General features: G+C 41.0%; 1 protein-coding gene across 3 annotated transcripts in view; it reads left to right on the forward strand.

The window, feature by feature from the left end:
* Window positions 1-231: 231 nt before the first annotated feature.
* ZNF462 (zinc finger protein 462) overlaps window positions 232-25,750 on the forward strand; it is a 125,168-nt gene continuing 99,649 nt past the window's right edge. For 2 of the 3 annotated variants that reach the window (XM_038769480.1, XM_038769482.1), the window contains exon 1: window positions 1,075-1,301. The gene's annotated coding sequence lies outside the window, so the exon portion shown is untranslated. Of the gene's footprint in view, window positions 484-1,074; window positions 1,302-25,750 lie in introns of those variants that run through there. The other variant, XM_038769481.1, reaches the window with a different exon arrangement.

The following is a 25,750-nucleotide window of genomic DNA, read 5'->3' on the forward strand; positions in this document are numbered from 1 at the left end:
AAACAACATGGGGTTGGAAGGTGTAAAGTTATTTAAGTAGGATTTTTTTTGCCATCAAAACATTTCACAAGTTTAAAAAGTGGTTTTGAGGTTCGGAATGATCCGCTCCTTCCCACCCACCCCATCCCCCGTTGCCATATCGAAGGAGAAATAAAATGCACAATGAGCCTTTATTTCTGGGAGAAGACTTCAAAATACGTGCCAGAAATGGACAATTTGAGCTTTTCACATCAAATACTTACAACACAAGCTGGAAGGGGATTAAAAACAACCACGTGGTTGATCTGGTTTTATACTTGCAACCTCCAGCTCAATTTATGTTCTTTGGGAAGATTAGCCTCTAGATGGATGTGTCTGAGGGATCCGCTTAGGCACATCTGCATGTGGAAATCGGCGTTTTCTAGCTTGTGTTGATGGTGGAAAGCTATGACCCAGCAGGCGAGATCCATGGTGAGCACAGCTCCCTCTGGAAAACAAGGGCTGGTGAGTGCCTCCTGGACAACAGCTTGGATTGGGAACCTCTTCAGATCGCCTTTCTCTCTGCTTCTCATTCACCCGCCCCCCCCCCCCGCCCCCTTTCTCCTCCTTCTTCCTCCTCCTCTCTGGCCTGATTATGTGTTGCTCTGAGTGACAATGTCCCAGCTTTAACTTTGCAACCACCTTCCCTCCTCCTTGTGTTCTTCAGCAGAGGAAGCAGCAACGGCGACTGGAGCAGCAGCAGCATCTTCTGCTACTGCTCCTCCTCCTCCTCCTCTTCCTCCTCCCCCTCCCCCTCCCCCTCCCCTTGGGCTCCTGGATATTTTTCCCCTTTTGCTGCCTTTTCCTCATTTTTTTCCCTCCTCCACGTTGTTGTTGTTGTTAGAAAGGCTTCGCGCACCCCCTGGTGCTTTCGCGTTTTGTGTTGTAGAAGAGGATTGTCTTCCTTCTCTCACTCTTTCTCTCTCTCTCATTGCTCATTATTCAGAGAGAGACACAGGGTGAGTGAGAGAGGGAGAGAGGGGGGTGGGGGGAGAGAGGGAGGGAGAGAGAGGGAGAGAGAGAGGGGGGAGGGAGAGAGAGAGAGGGAGAGAGAGAGAGACGGATATCTCAGGTCATCTGCAGCTGCAGCAAGCCAGTGAAGGAGAGGAAAGCAGGAAAGATGGCGATCCTCCATTGCTGAGACCTGGCAAGAGCACATGAGACTCACAAACAACTTCCATAACAATAACAAGAACAAGAAGAGCAGGAAGAGGAGAAAGAGAAAGAGAAGGAGGAGGCAGCAGAGGAGCAGCAGAAGCAGCTCTCAGCTCCGGGACGTTCCTGTAAGTTCTTGCAATTAAAACCCATCTCCGATTGGCATATATGCACAGAGAAGAAAGATTGTGTTGTGTGTAGGCAAATAAATTCATTCATTCAGCCAAGAAAGGTCTGATTTAGAGAAGAGGAGAGGAAGTCTCTTGCATGGACTGTCTGAGGAAGAGGAGAAGAAGCAAGAGGGAAGAGGGAGGAGGGGGAGGAGTAGAGGAGGAGGAGGAAGAAGAGGAGGAGGAAGAGGAGGAAGAGGAGGAGGAGGAGGAAGAGGAAGAAGAAGTGGAGAAGGTGAAGAGGAGGTAGTGGTGGTGGTGGTGTGGTGGTAGAGGTGCTGCTGCTAGTAGAAAGAGAAGGAAGGTGGTTAATTAATTTGTGTAGTTGTATTAAGAAAAGAGAAAATGAAAGATAAGAGAGAACTGAACTGGAGGCTTAGAACGGATGGTGCGTGTATGAGGACTGGATGAGAAAGAGAGAAAGAACGAGCGAGCGAGCGCTCCGTGCTGGCACGACCCAAGCATTCGGGTGACCTCTTTCTTTCTGTCTCTCTCTCTCTGTCTGACTCTGTCTCTCTTTATCTCTCTGTCTCTCCTTCTCTTCCTCCCTAACCCGATTGCAAAGCTGTATGTGGATTTCCCCTCTTTCTCAGGTATTTTGTCCCCTTTCCAAAGTTACGAAGCGGGGGTCACGTTTTGTCCGCGGGGGGTGAGAAGGTTCGTGGTGGTGGAGGTGAAGGTGGTGGTGGAGGTGGTGGTGCTGGTGGTGGTGATAGAGGTGGTGGTTGGGGGGGGGGCGGGAGAGGAGTGGAGGGAACTTGGGGTGAGGGGTTGGGGAAAGGCGGGGAAACGGGAAACTGAACTGGTTCTAGTCTGGTGTTTCAGAGGGACTGTTAAGAGGAGGACAGCGGTTGCTGGAGAAGAGAAGCCATTACACACGTTGTGCTCTCCTTAGAGAGGGAGGAAAAAAGAAAGAAAAGGGGAAAGGCTCACTTCTTCTGGTTCAGTTCCCGTGTATCTGTCTTTTCTTCCAGTCACACAGGGAAGAAGAAGCAGCCCCCTCGGAGCAGTCTCTCTCTTCGTCTCTCTGTCTCTCTGTCTCTGTCCCTTCTCTCTCTCTCTCTCTCTCTCTCTCTCTCTCTCTCTCTCTCTCTCTCTCTCTCTCTTTCTCTCTTTCTCTTTCTTTATCTCCCTGCCCTCCATTTGCAAGCTGTCTGGTTTGGTTCCAGTCCAGACTCCAAAACACAAAGCTCCTTCACACAGTCTCCAAGCTTTTATGATTCCTAAAGTAACCCTACTTTTCTTTTCATTGTAGCTCCTAACCTACAGAGAGGGTGCCTGCTGGAGCTCCCTTTCTATTTCTCCCTTCAAAAAAAAGTTTCATTTTAGTAAACGTCTGGGATTGGAAAGATCTTCCAGTTGGGGCTTTCTCCTCCTGCTTTATGTACATTTGTGTGTGTGTTGTGTTTTGTTTGGTTTGGTTTTGTCTCATGAAGCTGCTTGCATGCTTAAGAGGAAGTGACTAGTTTGCCTGAGAGCTGTGAACTGAGTCAGGTAAGCCATGTCATGTTGTAGCTCCACCAGAAAATGGAGGAGAGCAGACTTCCAGTAGACAAAGCTGAGATGAGAAGTGTTCATAAAATTATGGATGTTCTCCATTTTGAAGCCCAGTTTAGGATGGCTGGCTTTTCCCTAATATTTTTTCATTTTCAATGTGGAATATTTTGGTGAGTCTTCTGTGGCACTTCATTATTCATGGAAAGGGATGCTTTCTCAGATATTTCTCCAACAGGACAATCACTTTACAAGTAATTTTTTTGATGGGGCGCTGTTTCATTTGAAAGAAAACTTGGATTTTTCTTTTGCGTAGACATGATGGGGTTATAGCTTCTTTCAGGAGAGTGAAGGAATGCTTTTTTTTCCTGAAATGTAACGAGTGAAATACTCCTCTCATCTGTAGGTTGTTCAAGCTCTCCTACAGGGCAACCAGGAGATGCTTGGCCTCCACATCTTGAGTTCAATGTTTGGAGCTCTAGGTGGGCCTGCCTTAGTTGCATTACAATAGAAGACATTATCAGCTAATTTAGTTGGACCCCTACAATAAAACAATGCTCCAAGGCCTCAAGACATGCTTTGGAATGACTAATATCAGGCTCTTGAGGTTCCATAGCTTCCTTCTTAAGTTGCTCTTTTTGAGTAACAGACTTTCTTTTAAATCATTGTATTACCCTCCATTCGTCCTCCCCCCACGCCCATTCTACTATTTTTGGTCTTTGAAAGTATCAAGAGCTAAAAGTCTGTAGAGAGATCAGTTTGTTTCCTTTTACAATGTCACTACGGAAACAAAGTTTTTTTTAAATTTGTTAGTTGAGCCAAACCTGACTTCAAGGTGTCTTCATCTTTAAATATGGAGCAAATTAAAAAAAAATATTCTAAGGGATGTTGCTAAATGGATGATTGTATCTCAGGCAGGCACCACACCTCCAACTGAGCTTAGCAGACCAACTGCAGGTTTTATGCAGTTGACCTAAACAGCAAACACTACAATACTGTAGTGATACTGGTTTCCAACCAGAGATGAGAATTGTCATCCGGAACATAAGAAGAACCTCAGAGAACTCTTGCATTCAATAAATAGGATTGACTGATTGATTATGGAAATATGTAAGAAAAACCTAATGAGCAGAAGAAGGTGGGAGAGGAAGTATTTGGGGTAAGAAGACAGGACTGAAGTGACTTTCCAGTGGAGAGAATGAAAAAAGACCACAAAGTAAACATAGTGACTGTCAGGCATTATTTAGTGATCCTGGCTACTTACTGGAAGATGAACATCCTGATTAGTTACATCCGTAGGCTACTTTCTTGCTTTCCTTCCTCATGATGAATCAATCAAAAAGATTTCTCACAATAACTGTTTTTTTGATGGTTTTTAGAATGTGGATGCACATGCACTTACTATGTATTGGAAATGCCAGTCTACCTACAAGGTATTTTCCACTTATTATGAAATTAAAATTTTCCTACCAAACTTTTGGCCATTAATCAAGGATTATGGTTCATATTGGGTGTGCATAATTGGGAGGGAAAATCATTATTACATTTCTAATTGTTCATGGTCATGACCTAAAAACCTGTCTGTGCAGACTTAGATATATGGCTTCCCAAGTTTTTAAGTTTAGATGCTTCAGCTAAAAATGTCACTGTTCAAATCTCTGAACCTCCTTTTAAGAAAAAACAAAACACCGCAGTCCATCTGAGCTTAACCAAATGTTTGGAGTGATACCATCATTCTTGCTCAGAATAATGAACCTCTGCTTCTTTACAAATACTAATATTGGGGTGGGCCTAATCCCTAATCAGTGGCTTGCCCAATGTGGGGTCAAAATTGATGTTGTGTTTTGACATGTATAATTTGCAGACTCTTTATGGAATGATGCAAATATCCCAGATGGTTTTTAAATTACTGCAGATGGATTAAAAGGAGACACGAGATAGAAGAATTGTTGGTGTAATAGTCAACATCTACTTTGATGTTTGGCAAGTTTCTGTTGCATGTAAATAAAATGTAATCATTATGATGCCTCTGTATTCATTTCTAAACCAAGCTCTCAAAGTTTTAAGCTCATCTTTTAAAAATTAGCATTACTAAAAGGTGATCTAAAAGTTTCATGCATTTTGCATATTGTAGCCCCAAAATTAATTTCATTTAATCCTTTGATCTAAAGTGATAAGCATCACAGTATGCAAACTGTAGTGTAGTGAAATCTAGTAAGAGTTTTTCTGGATTTGCAGGTTTCTGTTCCAAACATAAAGATATATATTGGAAACTGCAGTAATGAGGGAATTCAAGGTGCTCGTCATTGACTTCTCTCTGACCTCAAATCTAGAGATTGAGTATGCTTGTAAATGAAAACTATTCCATTAGGTCTCTGAAGAACATCTATAACTAGAAGATAGTTTCCTAAGAGAAGTGCAGAATATTTTTTAGATGAAGAACTAAAGCAACCCCTACCCTCATCTTTTGATTTGTTATGTTGCATAATATTTGGATGTGTCAGTCTAGTTTGGTGACCACATTCCCTGAAGACTTTGTTTTCTTTTTTATCCTTAATGTGGGACTAGGCTTCTCTAGAAAAGAATGTCCCTGCTAATGAATCTCTCTGAAGACAGTGAAAAAAATCTTACTATACTAATGGACTTTAGAGTACTTGTGGTTGGTTGGTTTGAAAAAATGGAACCAGAGAGTATTTACACTGTTTTCACCATAGTGGAATTTTATGGGTGCTAGGTTAGCTCTAATTGGTCCATGGACTTGATTCTTGATTTTATTTATTTTTTTTTTTTAAGTAACAATGCTCTCATTCCCCTTGGTTTGTGCCTTTATCAGGTTTGTGGTTCACTGTATCATGGGACAATGAATTTACAAAGCCGTATTGAATATTTTAAGTTGATGGTTGGGAGTGGAGATGTTACTTCATAATCCTAGAATCATAAAAGTAATAATGTATAAATAGTGGACTCAGAATGTGAAGGGTGTCTTATGCCTATATACTTTTAAAAATAGCATTTATTAAGCGCTTACTATGTGCAAAGCACTTGAGTGGTTGAGGTGAAAACTAAGGAGAATCACAAGAAAAATGTGGAATATTTCCATGATCTATTATTGAAAGCTAATAAAATTAAAAACAAGTTAACTGTATGCAGTAAAACAAGAATGTTATGAAGTTCCTGAACTAGTTGATGGCTGAGGGAGACATTGGTGTTTAGGAGCTAGTCATTGATTATGAGGGAACCTAATGAGAAGAGCAGATAGTTTTAGAAGAAAATTGTTTGCCACATTTGATATACTAGGACATCTGGCAGATGTTTCTCTGGGCCCTAAGATTTGGGCAGTTTAATTTTAGCTGTAGCAAGGAAATGGGAAGTTCTAAACTCTTACAGCCCTTGCCTCAGTTGGGTGAAGGTTGCTCCAAAAAGCCAGAGGTTTTTCTTGAAATATTCTTGAAATCAGCCAGTTTCTGCAAAGCTACAGATAAGAGGCTTGTGGGTGATAGACAATTAGAGAACAATTCTAGGTTTGCCATAATAAATGTAAGATTGTTATTCTCTACTTCAAATTAATCCACCTTGGAAATGGTCCTATTTTTGAGTTTTACTAAAGGCTGCTTAATTAATGTACCTAATGTTCATTAATCTGTCCATCAAATCCAGAGAATTATCATTCCACTGTTGGGTTCTTTGAGAAACAACTGTGGCCATACTCAATTTGGGAACACCTGTTAATTTTGTTAGTTGGTTTTAGCATGTTGTTAGCATTCATCAATGGAAAATTGTTTCATTGACTAGAGAGAAACTTACAGAGTAAGATATTGTTTGTATCACTTTCCATGACATTTGGCCACTCTATGTGCATTTATTTTAATTGTCCTACTTTGCTTTCCAGTTCTGTCATCCAGTGGTGGAAAATTCTTTCAAAAATATCGTTCATTTGGAAAAGTTGCATGGGTCTTTTGCAAGATATGAAAATCCATAATTGGACTCTGAAAAATCTATTTTGCAACATGCTACAGATTAAAATTGGCTTCTTTCAGTGATATAATTTTGTAATTTTGATGAATGGTAGAGGGAGAAAATCCGATCTAATATAATTGATGACATTCCAAAATTAGAAATTAATTAAAAAATGTTGTCTTCTATAAATTTTCTAGATGAGCAGCTCTCTTTGGTTGTCTATGTATTTTTTCTTTGTGTAAAATACTAAATTATCGTACAAATGAGCCCCTATCAGCACAGAACAAAATTTTTGTCATGTGTTAATGGCCTTGAGAGACTTGAAAGTGAGTTTCTATTTGGTTTACTACTTTTTAGTAAGAAAAGGTGAACGTACAAAACAGAGAGTTGTATCCTAAATGTTCCAAGAATATTACCCACAAAAAAATCAGAGCAGTTAATTTAAATTTTCCATCCAAGAGAATGGATTGGAGAATGTAACACAGGACCTGACCTTCTGGCAGAGACACAGTTAACACTGTCCACAGTTGAACCTCAGTATGGCACTTCTCCAAACGAGTTGACTGTCAAAAATAAAATGTTCCAGAAGAACTGGGAGAACAGGAAAGAACTTAAAACAGCATGGTTTGTATGCCAGTGCTGAAGAAAGAAAAAATATATAAGGGGGAGAGGGGAAAAGAGGAGGTGGTGATCACAAGTTTCGGTTTTACCAATGGAAGATATGGATTGTAGTTTACTGGGATGAATAGAAGCTTCCAATTGAGGGAAATTTAATTGGTAAGAATTCAGATTACACTTTCAGCCTCCTGGGAAACTGTCTTCATTCTTTTGTCCCTTTTACTGTACCTGGAAGGTGGCATGGGCAGAATAAATAGAAAGTCAAATGGAAGAATTTCAAATTCACATTTTCATTTTAGAAATTACATCAAAGTTTGAAGCTTGTTTTTCTCTTTTTTTAAGGAGACTCATTTACTTCAATAGTAGCATGGCTGGAAAGCTCATGGAGATCTTGCACAAAGATGATGATCCTTTTTGGGTCTTCATTTCATAAACAGATTTCTTGATTTTCAGGTGTGTGTGAATTTGAAGTGGGTGGGGAGCCATGTAGGCAAGGCAGTGGTGTTTCTCACTCTAGGTAAACTCTAGCTGTAAATAAGAATATTATCTATAGAATAGTTGTCTATAGCTTGAGGTAAGATAATTATTCGAATGTCTCAACCATTAGACTAGTCTAATTGCTAGACTGAGATAGTTTCTTAAATTATTGTTGAAGGGAAGGTTTCTTTTTAGTGCAAAGTTATGGGCATTTGGTATTGATTTCCTAGCTTTCATCTGTCTGCTTGTTCAGTTCACTGCATGTTGCTCCTGGACATTAATAAAATACAGCTGCAGTGCTTACTTACCTCTTGTCTCAGCCTCACCCGTAACCAGTAGCGCTCAGTTTTTTTGAACTCCTAAAAATGAAGATGCTATTGTCTACCTCCAGATCATTCACTAGAATATCTTGGGAAGACACACTTTTTTTTAAATTTGGTAAAACAGTGTAAGGTGGGGAGGGGGATTGGAATTTAGAAATGAAGCTGATATCAGAGGGTTGCAGAACTACTCTGGAGAAGGATTCAGGTCAGAGATCAGAAAGTGAACTGGAAGCATTTGCCCAAAGCAAGGAGGCAAGGATTTACCTTCTATGGATTCAGATTTGGTTTAAATACAAGGGGAGTTGGAAGCCCAGTAGGACAACAGTGTCAAAAGTAATTAAGAAGGATTTGTGAAGAGGCTTATCGGGCAAGGTCACTGCACGACCCTACTAGTGAAGGCCAAAAAAACCCCATAAGCCCTAGCCAAGCCAGCTTAACCAGAACTCAGTCGAGGCCTTCAAATTGTAGAATTCACCATTGGTTGGTTCAGGCTTGACAAAGTAAAATTGTTCAGTCTTGCTAATGTCTGAGAGTGCTTCTCACTTTGGTAACTACAGGAGAAGGAGGGTGTTAGCTTACTTCCCAAAAGTGAAGTCTCCCCATTAACACTGCAGATGTGCATATAACATTGGGCTTATTGCTAAAAAAAATTATTGAGCAGCAGCACAATGTGGATACTTGAAAGATGTTTGCTACACAAAGGTTTAGTACTCACCTGCAGATTAAGAAATGGGTTTCTAAACCTTCTCATCATTTCTATTGCTAATGGAAAGCTTTGGAAGGAACCTGTGAATTAGAGCTCCAGCTGCTATCATGGTAGGGGAAGTGAGGCCTTGAAAGGATAGAAGGATTAGTGTGTCAGAAAGCAAACAGTAGCATCAGCACAAGTAGAAAATAGGTTGGGCTGTTAAGCAAACAGAAAAGTAGGCTAAGGCATGCCATCATTATGTAGGGGAAATTTGCTGGTGAGAGACATCACTTGGAAAAAGAGAAAGAAGGTAGGAGAAGAGGGGCAGTGGAATGATTTTGAAGACTGAAGAGAGGTATACAAAGGGGAAAACAAGATGTTCCATCTAAGATGACAAACAGGAATTGGAGAAAAGCATAATATGAAGATGATTAACTGTGGATCATATACCCTATTTTATAAATGTGAGAGTGCTGTTGAATTCTTCTTGGAGATCAGTTTCCTTTGTTATATTTGGGTTGTAAATTTGATCTGTGGCCCAAATAAAAGGTGGTGTGAGTTTGCTTCACAGTTCTGAGATTGGCAAAGTGATTACTCATTGAATATAGACAAGAGAAGAAAAATGTATCAAAGAAAGTAAATCAATAAGAGGATGAAAATGAAATGGTTTACCATGTATCCCTGAATTCCAGAAAAGTTGATGGGGAAAAAAGGAAGACATGGTGACTTTGGAGATGGAAAAGTGAAGATCCATTACTTTTTTGGACAAATTATTAAAGTGGTAATATGCCTGGAGACATGATTTCTTGCATCAAAAATAATTTAGCCAGTGGATATGCTTCTCACTCTTTCCAAGTTAGCTAGTGCTGTGACTTCAATTACTATCTAGTGGACATAACTAGGAAAGGACTAGTTAATGGAAGAGCTTGTTGTAATGTGAATATCAAAATTCAGCTACCAGGTGATGTACTGAAACAAAAATAATTTCCCCTTTTCTCCAGCTATTAATTGAAATTTCTCCATTCCAGGAATCCCATGTTTCCCAATAGAAGGTAGAGAACACTGTCTGAGAAGAAAGTAAATTTGAGTGCTTAACAGAAGGTTTATACCAACCATTCTTCCAAAGTGGAAATCCCATATAGACTTCAAGAAAGTTTTGAGTTAACAAACTGAACTCATACCCTAATAGATTCAAATAAATTCAACTGCCTGCTTGCTGCTTTGGTGTTTGGTATGATGCTGGATGTGCTAATGATGGATTATCTCTTTCAGTTGCTTTACTGTTGGATAAAACATTAAACCAATAGTTCCTTAGTATTTGTAGATGGTGGTCTCCCAGACATATAAAACAGGTTCTAGTAACCTCATCTTCTTGAGGCAATATGATTTAGATGAAAAATGTGGATTGTGGTTTATTAAGTAGAGTTAATGTGCAATGTAGTGAAGTTTGACAAATTCTGGTTTCTAAAAACACCCAATTTTTGTTCTTCTGTGCCTTGGTGAAGACAGTCGACAGTGGCAAGATATAGTGGTAGTAACTCATCAGAGTGTAAACATATGCAGGCCGTGCTGAATCGGCTGCATATTGAATGGAAGACTATGCTTTAAGGCATGCTCTACTCAATAAGTATAGAGTCTTAAAGGGCACCCATCGTTTTTGTTTGTTCACTGGGAAAATATGCACCTTTGAAACTTATTTTATATTTTTCCCCTCTCCCATTGCTCTTGTGATTCTTGGTACCTTTTGTTTGTTCTGGATAATGTAAACAGTTGAAGCATTTTTGAAAGCTACCAAAACATAAACATTTTAAAACCACACATTTGAAAGTTAATTCAAAGGAGCTGGGAGATTGGCTGAAGGTCACTGTCAGAAATGTGTAAGAACTCAGGATTTCTAGGATTCCTGCATCTTCCATGTCATTATTTCCTGGAAGACTGTATTGGGAGGAAAATGAATCCTGGGCCTCTTGGTTTGACTAAGCAACCTATACCTAGTTTCTGAGGGGTGGGGATTATGTATGCTAACTTGATTGAACTCTCCTAAGAGCTTAGTACAGTATTCTGCACAAAGTAGGTGCTCAATATGTACTATTGATTGATGGCTACACATGTCAACTTATACCCATCCTTGAGACTTATGTGTATATGTTATTCCGTTGTACATTCAATTATGTGTTTGGATGACCTTGTAAACAGGGAACATGTCTGCTAATTCTGCTGTGTTGTACTCACCCAAGCGCTTAGTACAGTGCTCAGCATTGGAGTCAGAGGTCATGGGTTCAAATTTGGGCTCCGCCAGCTGTCAGCTGTGTGACTTTGGGCAAGTCACTTAACTTCTGTGCCTCAGTTACCTCATCTGTAAAATGGGGATTAAAACTGGGAGCCCCCCCGTGGGACAACCTGATCACCTTGTAACCTCCCCAGCGCTTAGAACAGTGCTTTGCACATAGTAAGCACTTAACAAATACCATCATTATTATTATTATAACTGCTCAATAAATACAATTGATTGATTGATTATTGAGCTGTTTACTGTGTGCAAAGCACTGTACCAAGCGCTAGAGAGAGTACAGTACAACAGAGTTGGTAGTCACGTTCCCTGCCCACAATGAATTTACAGTCTATCTCCACTATTAAAGTGTAAATGCCTTGTGGGGGAGGGAATATGTCATTTGCTTATTTTGTACTTCCCAAGTGCTTAATAAGTGCTTTGCACACAGTAAGCACTCAATGAATACAACTTCTACTAAACAGTGTGTTGTAGTGGAAAGAGTGCTGGCCTGGGAGTCAGGAAACCCAGGTTCTGAACCTAACTCTGCCATTTGCCTGCTTTGTGACCTTGGGCAAGTCACTTAACTTCTCTGTACCTCAATCAATCAATCAATTGTATTTATTGAGCGCTTACTGTGTGCAGAGCACTGTACTAAGCGCTTGGGAAGTACAAGTTGGCAACATATAGAGACGGTCCCTACCCAACAGTGGGCTCACAGTCTAGAAGGGGGAGACAGAGAACAAAACAAAACATATTAACAAAATAAAATAAATAGAATAGATATGTACAAGTAAAATAAATGAATAGAGTAATAAATACGTACAAACATATATACAGGTGCTGTGGGGAAGGGAAGGAGGTAAGGCGGGGGGGATGGAGAGGAGGAGGAGGAGGAGGAGGAGGGGGAGAGGAAGGAGGGGGCTCAGTCTGGGAAGGCCTCCTGGAGGAGGTGAGCTCTCAGTAGGGCCTTGAAGGGAGGAAGAGAGCTAGTTTGTCGGATGTGTGGAGGGAGGGCATTCCAGGCCAGGGGGATGACGTGGGCCGGGGGTCGATGGCGGGACAGGCGAGAATGAGGCATGGTGAGGAGATTAGTGGCAGAGGAGCAGAGTGTGCGGGCTGGGCTGTAGAAGGAGAGAAGGGAGGTGAGGTAGGAGGGGGCAAGGTGATGAGAGCCTTGAAGCCGAGGCTTCAGTTTCCTCAGTTTCCTCATCTGTAGAATGACAATTAAATTCTTCTCCTTCCCCCTTGTAGCTACCCCAGTGCTTAGTAGAGTGCTTGGCACATAGTGCTTAACAATATCATTATTACTACTACTACTTGGAGGAAATCAATCAATCAATCAATCGTATTTATTGAGCGCTTACTATGTGCAGAGCACTGTACTAAGCGCTTGGGAAGTACAAGTCGGCAACACAGAGACAGTCCCTACCCAACAGCGGGCTCACAGTCTAGAAGGGGGAGACAGAGAACAAAACCAAACATACTAACAAAATAAAATAAATAGAATAGATATGTACAAGTAAGATAAATAAATAGAGTAATAAATATGTACAAACATATAGACATATATACAGGTGCTGTGGGGAAGGGAAGGAGGTAAGATGGGATGGAGAGGGGGATGAGGGGGAGAGGAAGGAAGGGGCTCAGTCTGGGAAGGCCTCCTGGAGGAGGTGAGCTCTCAGTAGGGCCTTGAAGGGAGGCAGAGAGCTACCTTGGCGGATGGGCAGAGGGAGGGCATTCCAGGCCCAGGGGAGGACGTGGGCCAGGGGTCGATGGTGGGATAGGCGAGAAGGAGGCACGGTGAAGAGATTGGTGGCAGAGGAGCGGAGGGTGCGGGGTGGGCTGTAGAAGGAGAGAAGGGAGGTGAGGTAGGAGGGGGCGAAGAGCCTTGAAGCCGAGGGTGAGGAGTTTCTGCCTGATGCACAGATTGATTGGTAGCCACTGGAGATTTTTGAGGAGGGGAGTAACATGCCCAGAGCATTTCTGGACAAAGACAATCCGGGCAGCAGCATGAAGTATGGATTGAAGTGGGGAGAGACACGAGGATGGGAGATCAGAGAGAAGGCTGATGCAGTAGTCCAGACGCGATAGGATGATGTTCGACCAGCAGCAGAATTGAAAGGCTGGGGCAAATGCCTGTGGCGGCTGCTGCTCACCGTTCTGGGTAAGGTTAACCCAGCCCACCAAGGCCGAGGGCACTGGCTAGCACCTAGTGGCTAGCGGCCAGGCCACACTGCTCCCTCTTTTTCCCAGGGGGACACAGGCTGGACCTGGGTGAAACCTGCTGTTTACGGAAATCCCCAAGTGGACTTTATATATGTCAAAAATCAGTCAATCAATCAATGGTATTGAGTGCTTACTGTGCAGAACACTGTGCCAAGTGCTTTGGAGAGTACAGTACAACAGATGTTCATAGACATGTTCCCTGCCCACCAGGAGCTTATTGTGAACATACAAATTGCATAATGAGGTGGAAAAAATCAGAACTTTGACATCCTTAAATTGAATCACTTTCCTTATGGTAGGGAGGGCTACTTTGAAGGTAGGGATTTTATATGGCCTGGGACTCTGACAATTTAAAGAATCTCAGAACTGGAGGCAGCTGAGAAAATTCATTCAATCTGTTTTTCTGCATCTAGAAAGAATCTCATTTAAATTGTTCCAGACAGATGATAATTTCTCTTATATTTAAAGACCTTCCAAGAAGGACACTCTCTATCTTGGAAGGAGATTCCAGGGACTCTTGCAGTCACCTATTCCAATGTCTTTTATCTTTTCTTGACATAGGCCCTTCATTGGAGGAGGTCACAAAGAAGGGCCCCCTATTTTTGATTGAAAGACAACCAAGAAAGGCTTTTGGGTGGGGTTTCTTTTACTTCCCATCCTGCTGGGGTTATCTAGGAAGGGAACTGCCCAAGACCTATCTTCAGATGCCTTAATTCTGTCAAGCAGTAAATCAATTAATAGTATTGAGTGTCTACTGTGTGCAGAGCACTGTACTTAGCATTTGGATGAGCACAATAGAGTTAATACCCATGATCCTTGCCCTCAAGGGATTTATAATCTAGAGCACTCTCTTATTTCAGATCCTTTATAAAAAGAGGGTTGGGTGACAATTGCAGTCTTCCTCCTTGGGTGTTAGGACACCCAATTGGAGTCGTGTCCACTAATTTCATTCCAAAACCAATGCTATAAGTATGACAAAGTAAAAGTTGACTCACCCTAGGTCTCACTTACCCAGGTAATAGATTTTAAAATTAGAGTATTAAGGTTGTGCACGACCACTCAGTGATGAGCTATGTCATAGCATCTGTAGGTATATCTCACATTAGAAATTCATTTCTTTAAGGAAATACAAGTGTCCTTGCTTATTCTCCCTTTCAGAAATATATATTCTGTTGGTTTGCGTAGGGTAAAGTAATGTGGATCACATAAAATGACAACATAACTTTAAGAATAACACAGTTCTCCCATAAGTGGGCTTCTATCTGCATTTTGGATAGACTGTTGGGTAATCTGGGAACATTTTTTTGACAACGCTCATCTAACTGGCCAGCATGCAGTGCACGGTCAGAAAAAAAAAAACCCACTGTTCCCATATGCCCCATTTCTATCAAGGTGTGCATAGTATAATGTGGGTTTTCCTTAACATGGAATTTGTCAAGAATGTTATAGGAGAAATGAGTGTTCAAGAACATAAGGCAGAATTATTATATTTCCTTCTAAGCCCAGCTTCTCATTTTGCATTTGTATTTTTCTCATACTTGTCTCCAACAAAGGAGTTTTATTTGGGATACAATATGAAAAAGTCCACAGAACAGATGCCAGCAGGGGCTGAAATTCATATCTGCATGGGGACCAGTTTAAGTATTTGGGACAGCTCACCATTCCTTTTTCTGACAGACATCATTAGCTTGTTAGTAATCAGTTTCACCTGTAGGTCGTGGAAATTAGCAAGTGTTAAATGTTATATGATTGTTAGTGGAAAAACAAGATAATCCTGGCAGTAGTTTTAATTAGGGCCTGATTGCCAGATTGCTGCCACCTGGTAATTTTCATAACCCTGTTTTGAGAAGGAGTACAAAGATCAAAAGCAACCCTGGTATAGGTAAGTGCTTGAGACCTTGGTTGGTAGTGCATCTGAAAAGTGAATCTGTGAATTCCTGTGAATTCCTGGAGTGCATTTACCCATTCTGACAATCCTTCTCCTTTGACCTCTGTTTTTCTTTAGATGAATGGTCTGGGGAAGCATCTTGCCGTTGTTTAGGTTAGTATAAATAGGGGTCAAGTTCTCTTGTCCATGACCAAACATTATGTAAAAGCAGCTCTGTGTAAATTGGAAAGAGAAAAATAGAATGAGAGAGAATGAATATGAAAATCTGCATGTAGGCCCTGAGGGGCAAATATTGCTGTGATGAATAAGCAGGTAGGGTATCCCTTTCATATTCCATATACAGTGGTGATAGGATTTTTTAGAAAAGACCATTTATCACTGGTTATATTGCCTCACTAAAAAGAAAAAGCCAATTTCTGTAGGCACGTACAATTTGATCCATTTTCATATACCTTTGACACATTAATGGTTGTAGGAAGAGTTTCAACTTTGATGGGGAATGAGGTGGAAGAATGGGTGAGCCTTTTATCCAAAGAGTCATTAGCAATCTGAGGATCAACAAACTACACTAGTTGAAGGAACGCTTAACCCCTCCCTCCCAACCCACCCCCCCCCCCCAGAAGTGAGGAAATAGTGAAGTAAGCATACTCTACCATAAAAAGAACACGTTCTTTCTGAAAATCCACAGTGGTTATCAGCCAAATGAAAGATGATTTCTAGGAAGTCCAGGCAGAAGCATGCATCCAAAATAGTATATTAAAGGTGGGCCATGAATTGTTTCATGAGACTTGGGTTTCAAGCTTGGAAGTCTTTCCTCTTCTGTGTGCAATCATAAATGCATAACACTAAATGCCATTGAAATGTCCTCTTGCTGGCTAATTTTCAGTGGGTTTGAGTGGCATGGAGAAAGCCAGGCACCCATCCACTCTAAATGGCATCCATTTGGAGAAGCACAACTTATTTACACTCCAAACATTTTACATACAAAATCCATCTCAAAAATCACTCATCTCAATTCACGTGTCCCTTGTCCAGTGTCAGCATTTCAGTAACGGGCCTTGGGTTGTTCTGGACCATGGTCTTAAATCAGGTTGGGAGTGGAATGAGGACTTTGATTTGGGCCAGACTTTGACAGGGTGGCCTGCAATCTTTCCAGGTCAAGCTTCTGTGGGCCCACTACTAGAGTTTTTGTGGTTTAGGCGGTTGTACATGCCCAGTGGTATCCTTTTGCATGCTCTGTAGTATATGGGAAAGGTAATTGTAGTAGTAGTAGTGGTAATAGTAGTAGAGGTAGTAGCAGCAGCAGCAGAATGTTTTGAACATCCATAGGTACAATGCACTGTACTATGCACTTATGAAGTGATACATTCTATGCCTATGAAGAGCATACATTCCAATGGTGGAGTTGGGCATAAAAATATATAAAGAGTAATCAAAATCAATAATTGACTCTCTATATGTTGAGGATGGGTATATTAAGTATAAGAGTGGTAGAGATGGCTATTGAGTTTATATGATTTAGGAAACAGGGATTGAGTTGGGGTAGGTTTATTGGAGGAGGTAGGATTTCACCAACCCTCAGCAGATGGACTATAGAACATATCCAAGGTTTACCTACCTCTTCACCTCCATGCTCCCAGAAGTTAAGTTGTTCAGGGCCCAATCTAATAAAAATGAGTGTTGGACCAGGTGTCATCCTCACACTCACTGTGCTCAGCACAAGGTACATGCAGGATTTCAGGCAGTGAATGATTTTTCTGGTTGAAGGACACTTAAAATTCTAACTCCTTCACAAAACCTTCAGCCTGAGTGGAAGTAGAAGTGATGATACAGTGCATGGAGCACTGGATTATTGCTCTTATTGTCTCATCCCTTTCCCTTCACCCACATTGCCCTACTCATCTACCTCGTGCGCAACAGCATGATGAAGATATTTCTCTATTTTATTAGCTCCAACTTCATCATCTTTATTGTGCAACATCCATGAGGTTTGTATTCATTAGTTGTTCTTTGTGTATTTTCTCTGTTGTGCTTGAATTGTAAGCTTCTAGAGGGAAAGGACTTGGGTCTAGTTAATTTTAACATGTGAGGCATTTGGTACAGTTGTTTGGTAAATATTATCCTTAGACATTGTTGAGCTGATTTGAGGCTCTGAAAACTTGGCTTTTAAGTTTTAGCTCCATTTGTACTAATACCTGGCTCATGTCTAATTCAGGGAAGTCTTGTGGAATAGCATGAGAAAATATTTCCAAAGTACTTTTGCTCTCAATCTTGTAGACAGTTAGTTTGTTCTTTAGTTGGGTCATTTAGGTAGCTCTGAGCCAGTTTTAACATTGTCATACAGGGTTTGCTTTCAAGTGTTTTGGTCTTCTCTGTGGAGATGTATATTTTAATAGTTCATGTCTACTTAGTCTTCCTAATACCATACTGTAATATCAGATGGTCTTTTGAGAGCTCAAGGAGTAGGCTAGTTATTTTTAGGGTGCCTGAAGAGAAGATGATGTTTCAGATTGAGGAATGGCTTTTTGAAGAGCCTAGTGATAAATTCTGAGTCTTGTGTCCTCGGACAGAAAGGCTATACGCTGCTGCTCCTGCTGGGGGATGGTGGTGATGGTAGTGATGAGAAAGGGTGAGGAGGAAGTGTTGGTTGTGCTGTAAATAGGATTTTTAAAAACATATAGGTTTACTTACTGTTTGGAAGTTCCCAGAGGAACAAAGCTAACCAGTCTAATGGAAATAACAGACATTAGATTGTGGAAATTTATTAGCCATCGTTATTTTTGCCCAGGACCCATTGATATAGTCAAGAGAGAGACTGTAATGGAGAGAATTCTTTTATGTGCTGTTTTTTAGATCCCAGATTTGAGAAATCTTTCATATCTCAAGGTCTTTCAAACTTTGATTGGAGTGGGGGTGGGGGGTTATGGGTGATAATGTAAAATTGTTTCATTAAGATGAGAGATAGTTGTTTCTGGCAGTCGGGTATCCAGAGCTCAGAGGGCTTTGTCTACCACTTTGGGTCTGCTGGTAGCCATGAAAAACAATTTTTATTTGTGCATTTTACCTATATTTAGTGTGGGTTGGCTTCCTATTTTCCTAGGGACAGAATGAAACTAATTTTACAAAACAATAATTGAATTCAAAGTTTTAAAAAAATCATTGTAAAAACAGGTTAAAAATGAAGCCATGAATCTGACTTTTGTGTTATGATGATGGGCCTATGTTTTAGAGACGATGGAAATGAGAAATTCAAGAAGAGTTCTATTAGGTGTTTTTCAGAGGTTACTGGGAGATAAGTGTTCTTGGAAATGCCATCTTGGCTAGAGAAGCGGCTTGGCTCAGTGGAAGGAGCCCGGGCTTTGGAGTCAGAGGTCATGGGTTTGAATCCCGACTCCGCCGCATGTCTGCTGTGTGACCTTGGGCAAGTCACTTCACTTCTCTGAGCCTCAGTGCCCTCATCTGTAAAATGGGGATGAAGACTGTGAGCCCCACGAGGGACAACCTGATCACCTTGTATCCCCCCCAGCGCTTAGAACAGTGCTTTGCACATAGTAAGCGCTTAACAAATGCCATCATTATTATTATCCCTAAATGGAAAGCGCATTTAACTTTCAGTAGCTTCCCCCTAAATACACAAGATACTCACTCATCTGTGGTTGCTTACAAGGGACACCTCTGGAGTTTATTTGCAGTGATCAGTAAGTGCTAATGTTGCAGATAATTTTCTCACTTTCATTCATCTGCAGCTTGTTTTTGCATACCTGTGTTTAGCAGTTGGATGGGAGGGTGATAGCCTTGAATCAGAAGGCATTTAGTGTCTTCACAACCTCAAGGCATGTTTTTATGCAGAGATGCAGCTTGAATGATTTTCCCCTAGCTACACTGACTGTACCACCACATACCCATTTGGAACATGATGTTCTCTTATCATGAGAACCAAGCTGCCATTCTCCCGTATTCCTAGGGAGACCAACATTTCAACAAGCATTATGTAAAGTCTAGTAGTTTAATAATGAAGGTCATTATGATGGAGATTAATGTAGTTGGTGCCATTAGAGTTGGCTAAACCTGGGAGAACGTTAACCAGAGCTTTCGAATCAAAAGAACTCTATGTATGTGTTTCTGTGTCCTTGGGAGTGTGTGTAGGCATGTGTGTGCCTTTGTTTACAATGCAAGTTGCTATCCATGTGGTCGATACTGCTATGGTACTGAATCTGGCAGATCATTTAAATATTTACTCCAAAAGATCTTGTTCTCTGTTGGTGTGAAGCAGTGTTTCCAGTTATTTTTAGGTCATTTTCATCTTAGCAACCCTGTTGGAGATGAACCAGACAGACTGCTGTAAACTGTCCCCACGTTTTGATAGAATTTAATAAAGTAAAGTTTAATGGTTTGGTCCCAAGGGGAAAAGAGACCATCTGGTTAACAGAAGGTTAGGCCGAGTAATGTATTGCTGAGAATGCCATAAACCAACCCAGAATATGTGGTACTGTGTCCAGTTACTGCATGGAGTAAGCATTGAAATGGTGCTCTCAGAACTGCAGAGCCAGCAGTTCTGTTACCACCACTGTGACGCAGGAGATAATTCTGTTGGGCAAGCAGCAGCATGGGGGTGGATCTACAGTACAGGATGTGTAATGTCAACATGAAGCATTGGAGCTGGCAGCAAGAAGGAAAGCAGCCATTTCATGCCAGTGCAGGAAGCCTAGATGAATTTTTTTCCCCCTCTGCATCTTGTCCTTTTATGTAGCTCTCATATTATGCGTTAAATGATTACTGTTTGAACTCAAAACGGCAGAACTTTAGCCCACCATGAGATGATTTTTCTTTTTCCTTTTGGAACCTGTCAGCATAAACAACTGAGCTGCATTCCAGAAGTGTGTGAGATGGGTAAAAATGTGTGCTCCCCAAAGTGGGGAAAAAGAGAAGGGGCTTAGACAGGAACATCTCTGGCCTCAGGTGAAGCTGCACTGTGCTATCCTTTGTGTTCAAGGCAGAGGCAGTTTGTTCAAAGGTTGCAATCATTTGAGAACATTGTACTGCAGCTGTAGCATGTTGAAGGGCAGGGAACAGTGCAAGCGATATGGCATAGACTTGCTGATTATGTAATTGCTATGAAACCAGAGCAAGTGATCATGATTGTCTGGCTTTGCCGAAAAGAAAAAAAGGCCTTCAGCTTTTGGGGCTTGTTTTCCCCCTTTAAATCTGGAGACCCAATTAGCGCTTTATCAACTACTCATCTACAACCAAATTATTTTCTTGGAGTGAATAAATCTACAAGAAGAAGTTCCACAAATGTACTTTCCAGCCACTCAGTGGACTTCAAAACTCCAGAAAAAAATTGTAGTGGCTTATCGAGTGATGGATTCTTTGATTGACTGAACAAGAAATTTGGTGTGTCTTTTGAATCTGAGAAGAAATCCTATGTTCACAGCATGAAATATTTCGGAGTTTACAAGAGTAATGGGCACAGCTGAACTACCCTTGATCATCATCAATCGTATTTATTGAGCGCTTACTATGTGCAGAGCACTGTACTAAGCGCTTGGGAAGTACAAATTGGCAACATATAGAGACAGTCCCTACCCAACAGTGGGCTTGATCACCAGAGCCCTCTTGATTTCTGTTTGCCTGTTCACTAGGATTTTCACAGAATGATTTTATGGCTTCACTTGAATGAACGGCTCACCTTAGATGCTGCTTTGTGGCACCACTACTAGATTTGACTAGCTTCAGATGTTCTTAAAATTTAAAGACCAATATAGTCAACCTATGAGATGTTTTTCTCAGCTGCCTCAGGGAGAAAGAGAGGTAGCAATTAAATTATATGGTTTGTCTAAGAGAAGTTCAGCAATTAATTACTCTTTAGCCCACCTTCAACCCTCCCTGCTGACTTTACAACATTTAGAGTAAATTTTCTCTAAAGTCTAGGATTTAGGATTTGTAGAGAGTTGGTGAGAGATTCGGGTTCAATTCCACCAGGCATGGAACAATCATGTAAAATTAGACTAATCTTCTAACCTCAATGTGGACATTATTGATTTATGAAAAGTAACTCCATGCTTTCACGCTCCTGCTTTTCTGCTCTCTGGTGGAGATAGCAGAATGGAGAGCAGTTAGAGGGTATGCTATTGGAGATTTTTGTTGCCTCTTTTTAAGTGGTGAAAGAACTTCTATAATTTGTGTCAATACAGTTCTAGGTTTGCAAACATTATGATTTAATCCGGCATTATTCAATCCATAGTTTATGAAGAAAAATTTAATTTGGCCCTTTTTGAAAATCCAACAGAACCCAGCTGGTCTTTATTTGTAGTTTCCACCTACCTGCAGTGAGGTTTTCCATGTAGAAATGCTTCAAAGACATAACATTGGATTGCTTTTTATAAACATCTCTGTGCAGTTGGTTCTTCCAAATAGTTTCTTTAAGGATTTTGATTCAGAGCAGGTAACTTTGGCAGGTTTTTACAGCTCTAACATGTCTCAGCCAGAAGCTTTCATTTTTAAGCCGTCTGTAGGAGCATATGACCATCTTTGGTGACTCTCTTCTGCATCATCACTGTGGGCAGGATTTGACATGCCCCAGCAGATGACAATTGACCGCAGGTCTAGATGAACTTATAGTACTTAGCATCTTGAGACTAGGACTGACCTTATTCAGCTTTTTGGACACTGAGTGTCATATGCCATCTTGGCTTTTCGGAGCTCCTGGAGATCATGTTGGGTGCCACGTAGGCTAATACCATGGACAGGCGAACTAGCCTTAAAGTAAAGGCCTTCTCATAGAGGCTCTATTTGAGACCTCTGTGTCAAAGAAAATCTGGACGATCAGCTCTAGGGCACATTGTTCAATGAATTCTATGGACAGCCTGGCTCCTAGCCCCACTAAATTTTCTTATGACCCCTGCTATTTGATGCCTGCCATGTTAATGGTGATAAATTCAGCTGTCATAGCTTGTAGGGTTAAAAGTAGGTTTGTTGTGGGCAGGGAATGTGTTTACCAACTCTGTTATATTGTGCCCTGTCAAGCTCTTAGTACAGTGCTCTTCACACAGTAAGCACCCAGTAAATGCCATTGATTGATTGTGACCTGAAAAGTGTCATCATGCTGCTGCTGCTGCTGCTCTGAAGTAGTATTCCAAACCCTGGTTTGGGGAAGGAAAGAGCCTTAGTTTATACTTTGACTAGCTACTTGACTTGCCAGTGAAATAATTCATATCTGTCAAAAAATACATGTGCATGATCTGTGGCAATCCAGTTGTCCTGTCTTACTCAGCTAAAACTTGCATCTTCTCTCATGGCAGTGGTTTTCCAAGGAGCGATCCTGGTATGATAAAATTTGGTGTAAAGTTCTGGGAAGCTGCATGGCCTAGTGGCTAGGAATCAGAAAGTCATGAATTCTAATCCCGGCTCTGCCGCTTGTCTGCTGTGTGGCCTTGGGAAAGTCACTTCACTTCTCTGTGCCTTAGTTACCTCATCTGTAAAATGGGGATTGAGACCATGAGCCCCACATGGGACAGGGACTGTGTCTAACCCAATGTGCTTGTATCCACCCCAGCGCTTAGTACAGTGCCTGGCACATAGTAAGTGCTTAACAAATACCTCAATTATTATTATTATTATTATCATTATTATTAATTGTAGGCCACTGAGTGGACTTAATTTTGCCTCTAAACGGAATGTATTGTAACCAGGGGGGCATTAATCAGAATTAAATCTACCCATGTTCTGGGTATCATGTTACTTGTGAATTTTTAGAACTTCTGTCTTGTAATCATGTCAGTAGGTGTCTGATAAAGCAGCCTTTCTTTATTGCTTCTTGAGTATGACTGCTGCACCAAATATAACCTGACAGGTAATATGTAGCTGCAAGTGAACTTTAAAAGGAATGCATGTGGAGATAAAAGCCCAATGAGAGCGCCTCAATAATGAGTGACTACTAGCCAACCTGCCCATCACTGTTTTAAAACTAAAGAAGGATGTTTTGGGTATAATCGAGGTTGAAGATCCCAACAGTAGTTTTGGTTGATGTTTAATTTTTCCCACCCTCCGTTTTCATAGTCTCGTAGGGATAATCTAGATTCCACTTGGTGTTCTGATCCTGGGTCATTCTTCTGTGCAATGAAAAGTTAAAATTTGTAGAACTGACCTGGAAGCTAAGGTAAATAGCAATTAAGAATTCAAAGGTTACTAGTTTGGAGGAGACCCGTGGTTTTCTATTAAAATGGAACACAGTGGGACCTTCCCAGGGTTGCATTTCAAAACAGGTCATGGACACTTGCAGATTTTCCATCGAGGAAATTGGTAATTTGGAATTTTCAAGGAAAAGAAGATTAGGTTGGGTTGCCAAGATGGGTCAATCAATGTTCTGGGCCATAAATTCCATGAAGGGGGAAGGAGACCCTAGTGCCTTTTCTGTGGTCAGATATGTCCCAAAGAGGGTTCTTCAGTTAACTACTGCCCTTGAATTTTTTTTTTAGCACAAATGAGTGTGACCATTCCATGTTGGATATGTCCAGAAGGCTTCTAACTGAAGTGACCTTCCAGTGTTAAAAGAAACCCATGGGTACTAAAGTTCCAGCTTTACTGAAGGACACTTTCTGAAGAGCCAGCTCATTAAGCAAGCTTTTGAAGGGTGTGCACTGCAGAACAGCTTCCTGTTATTTGGTTAATGGTTGACCTAGTTCTATTGCCATATGCTTCCTGGAACGCATTCTAATATAAAGTATGTGCTAAAGCAAGACCGGGATAATAGCAGGAAAGTCAAAGCCTTTCTGAAATAGAAATCATGTTAATGTTAGTTCCTTGGAAGGGAATAAATGTATTGACTGAAAATGACAAGTCCCCTTCATGGTACTGTTTACTAATTTTTATTATAATCCTTCACTATTGTTGAAATCCATTTTAAGGAGTTGTATTTTCCAGAATAATCTACCTTGTTCAAAAGGTCTGTATCATGAATACTTTTCTGTGCATGCTAGGCCAAGTTAGTAACTGAAGTCCGCTGAGTGAAATTATAGCCGCAAGGAAAGATTAGATTAGACTTGGTTAATGGCGGATGATTTTGGGTTTGTGTTATTATTTTTTGTATCACAGACCAGGGATTAGTAAACCTTTGTTGGAAGTTTGGAGTACAGCCAGAATCTGAGACTGAAGCCCCCCCCCCCCCCCCCCCCTTAAAAAAAAACACCCAAAAACCTGGAAAGCAGCTGCATTTAGGTTATGCATTTAGATGGAAGGAAAATAACCACAAGTCATGGGTATGGTGGATAACCCTTGTACCATCAACTGGATGCTTGTTAAACAGCTTCAGAATGTGGAGAATTATTATGTCAAGTTTTAAAATTAGTCTGCAGATACTAGCTGGGTGATGACTGGCATAGGATAAGACGGCTGTTGGGTCTTCCTGAGAGGGCATGTTCTAGAAACTATGTGTATCCAAGAGACTGTACAGAAGTACTGTTAAATTCCTTTGCATTGGGAATTTTCCCCCTCTAAATTTGCCCAAATCATGTCCTACACCTGCCTCAGTCTGCTTCCATCTTGAGTTGGGTGGTGAATTTGGGGAGTGGAAGGGAACCAACTTTGTACTCGGTACCAATGTGAAAGGCAGTAGAAAATTCATTCATTCAATTGTATTTATTGAGCACTTACTGTATGCAGAGCACTGTACTAAGCACTTGGGAAGTACAAGTTGGCAACATATAGAGACAGTCCCTACCCAACAGTGGGCTCACAGTCTAGAAGGGGGAGACAGAGAACAAAACAAAACATATTAACAAAATAAAATAAATAGAATAAATATATACAAATAAAATAAATAAATAGATAGAGTAATAAATATGTACAAACATATATACAGGTGCTGTGGGGAGGGGAAGGAGGTAAGGCGGGGGGGAGGGGGAGGAATTGAGATGCAGCTACCAGACTGGAAGTATGAGTGCCTACTACCCCTGTGAGACACGACTGGACTGGGCATATGCCATTTAAAAATGCCATTTCTCTAATGGGCGAGCCTCCAAGGAATTATCTTCCTTTAAGCATACACATTTTCCTTGGCAACTAGAGGTAGGATTGAGGACATTCAACTCCCATCTTGGAACACTTCTTTCTGTAATAGAAGGAAGAGGCAGTTTCACTAAAAGGTCCCTTACTCTTCATTACACCCAGGATCAGGTACTGATCTCATAATGAGGGGATGGGATGTGGAAAAATATGGATCAATGTGAAGAAATACATGTGGCGGCAAAAATGTGAAGCAACAAATGGTAGTTATGCCAAGTGATATGAAGGGAGAAATAATCTATTTTAAAATAATCAGAATTATTAACCCCCCCATAATGTTAATTGCATTGCTTTATGTGTAAAGGAAAATGCCTGTATTGCAAGATTTGAGCATTCTGAAGTTTCAGCTTCCTGAGGAAATGAAGAGGAAACTATCTTCCTTCTCCTTATGCATTGTTTCTA

The sequence above is a fragment of the Tachyglossus aculeatus genome, chromosome X4, assembly GCF_015852505.1.
Source record: "Tachyglossus aculeatus isolate mTacAcu1 chromosome X4, mTacAcu1.pri, whole genome shotgun sequence".
Classification (NCBI taxonomy): Eukaryota; Metazoa; Chordata; class Mammalia; order Monotremata; family Tachyglossidae; genus Tachyglossus; species Tachyglossus aculeatus.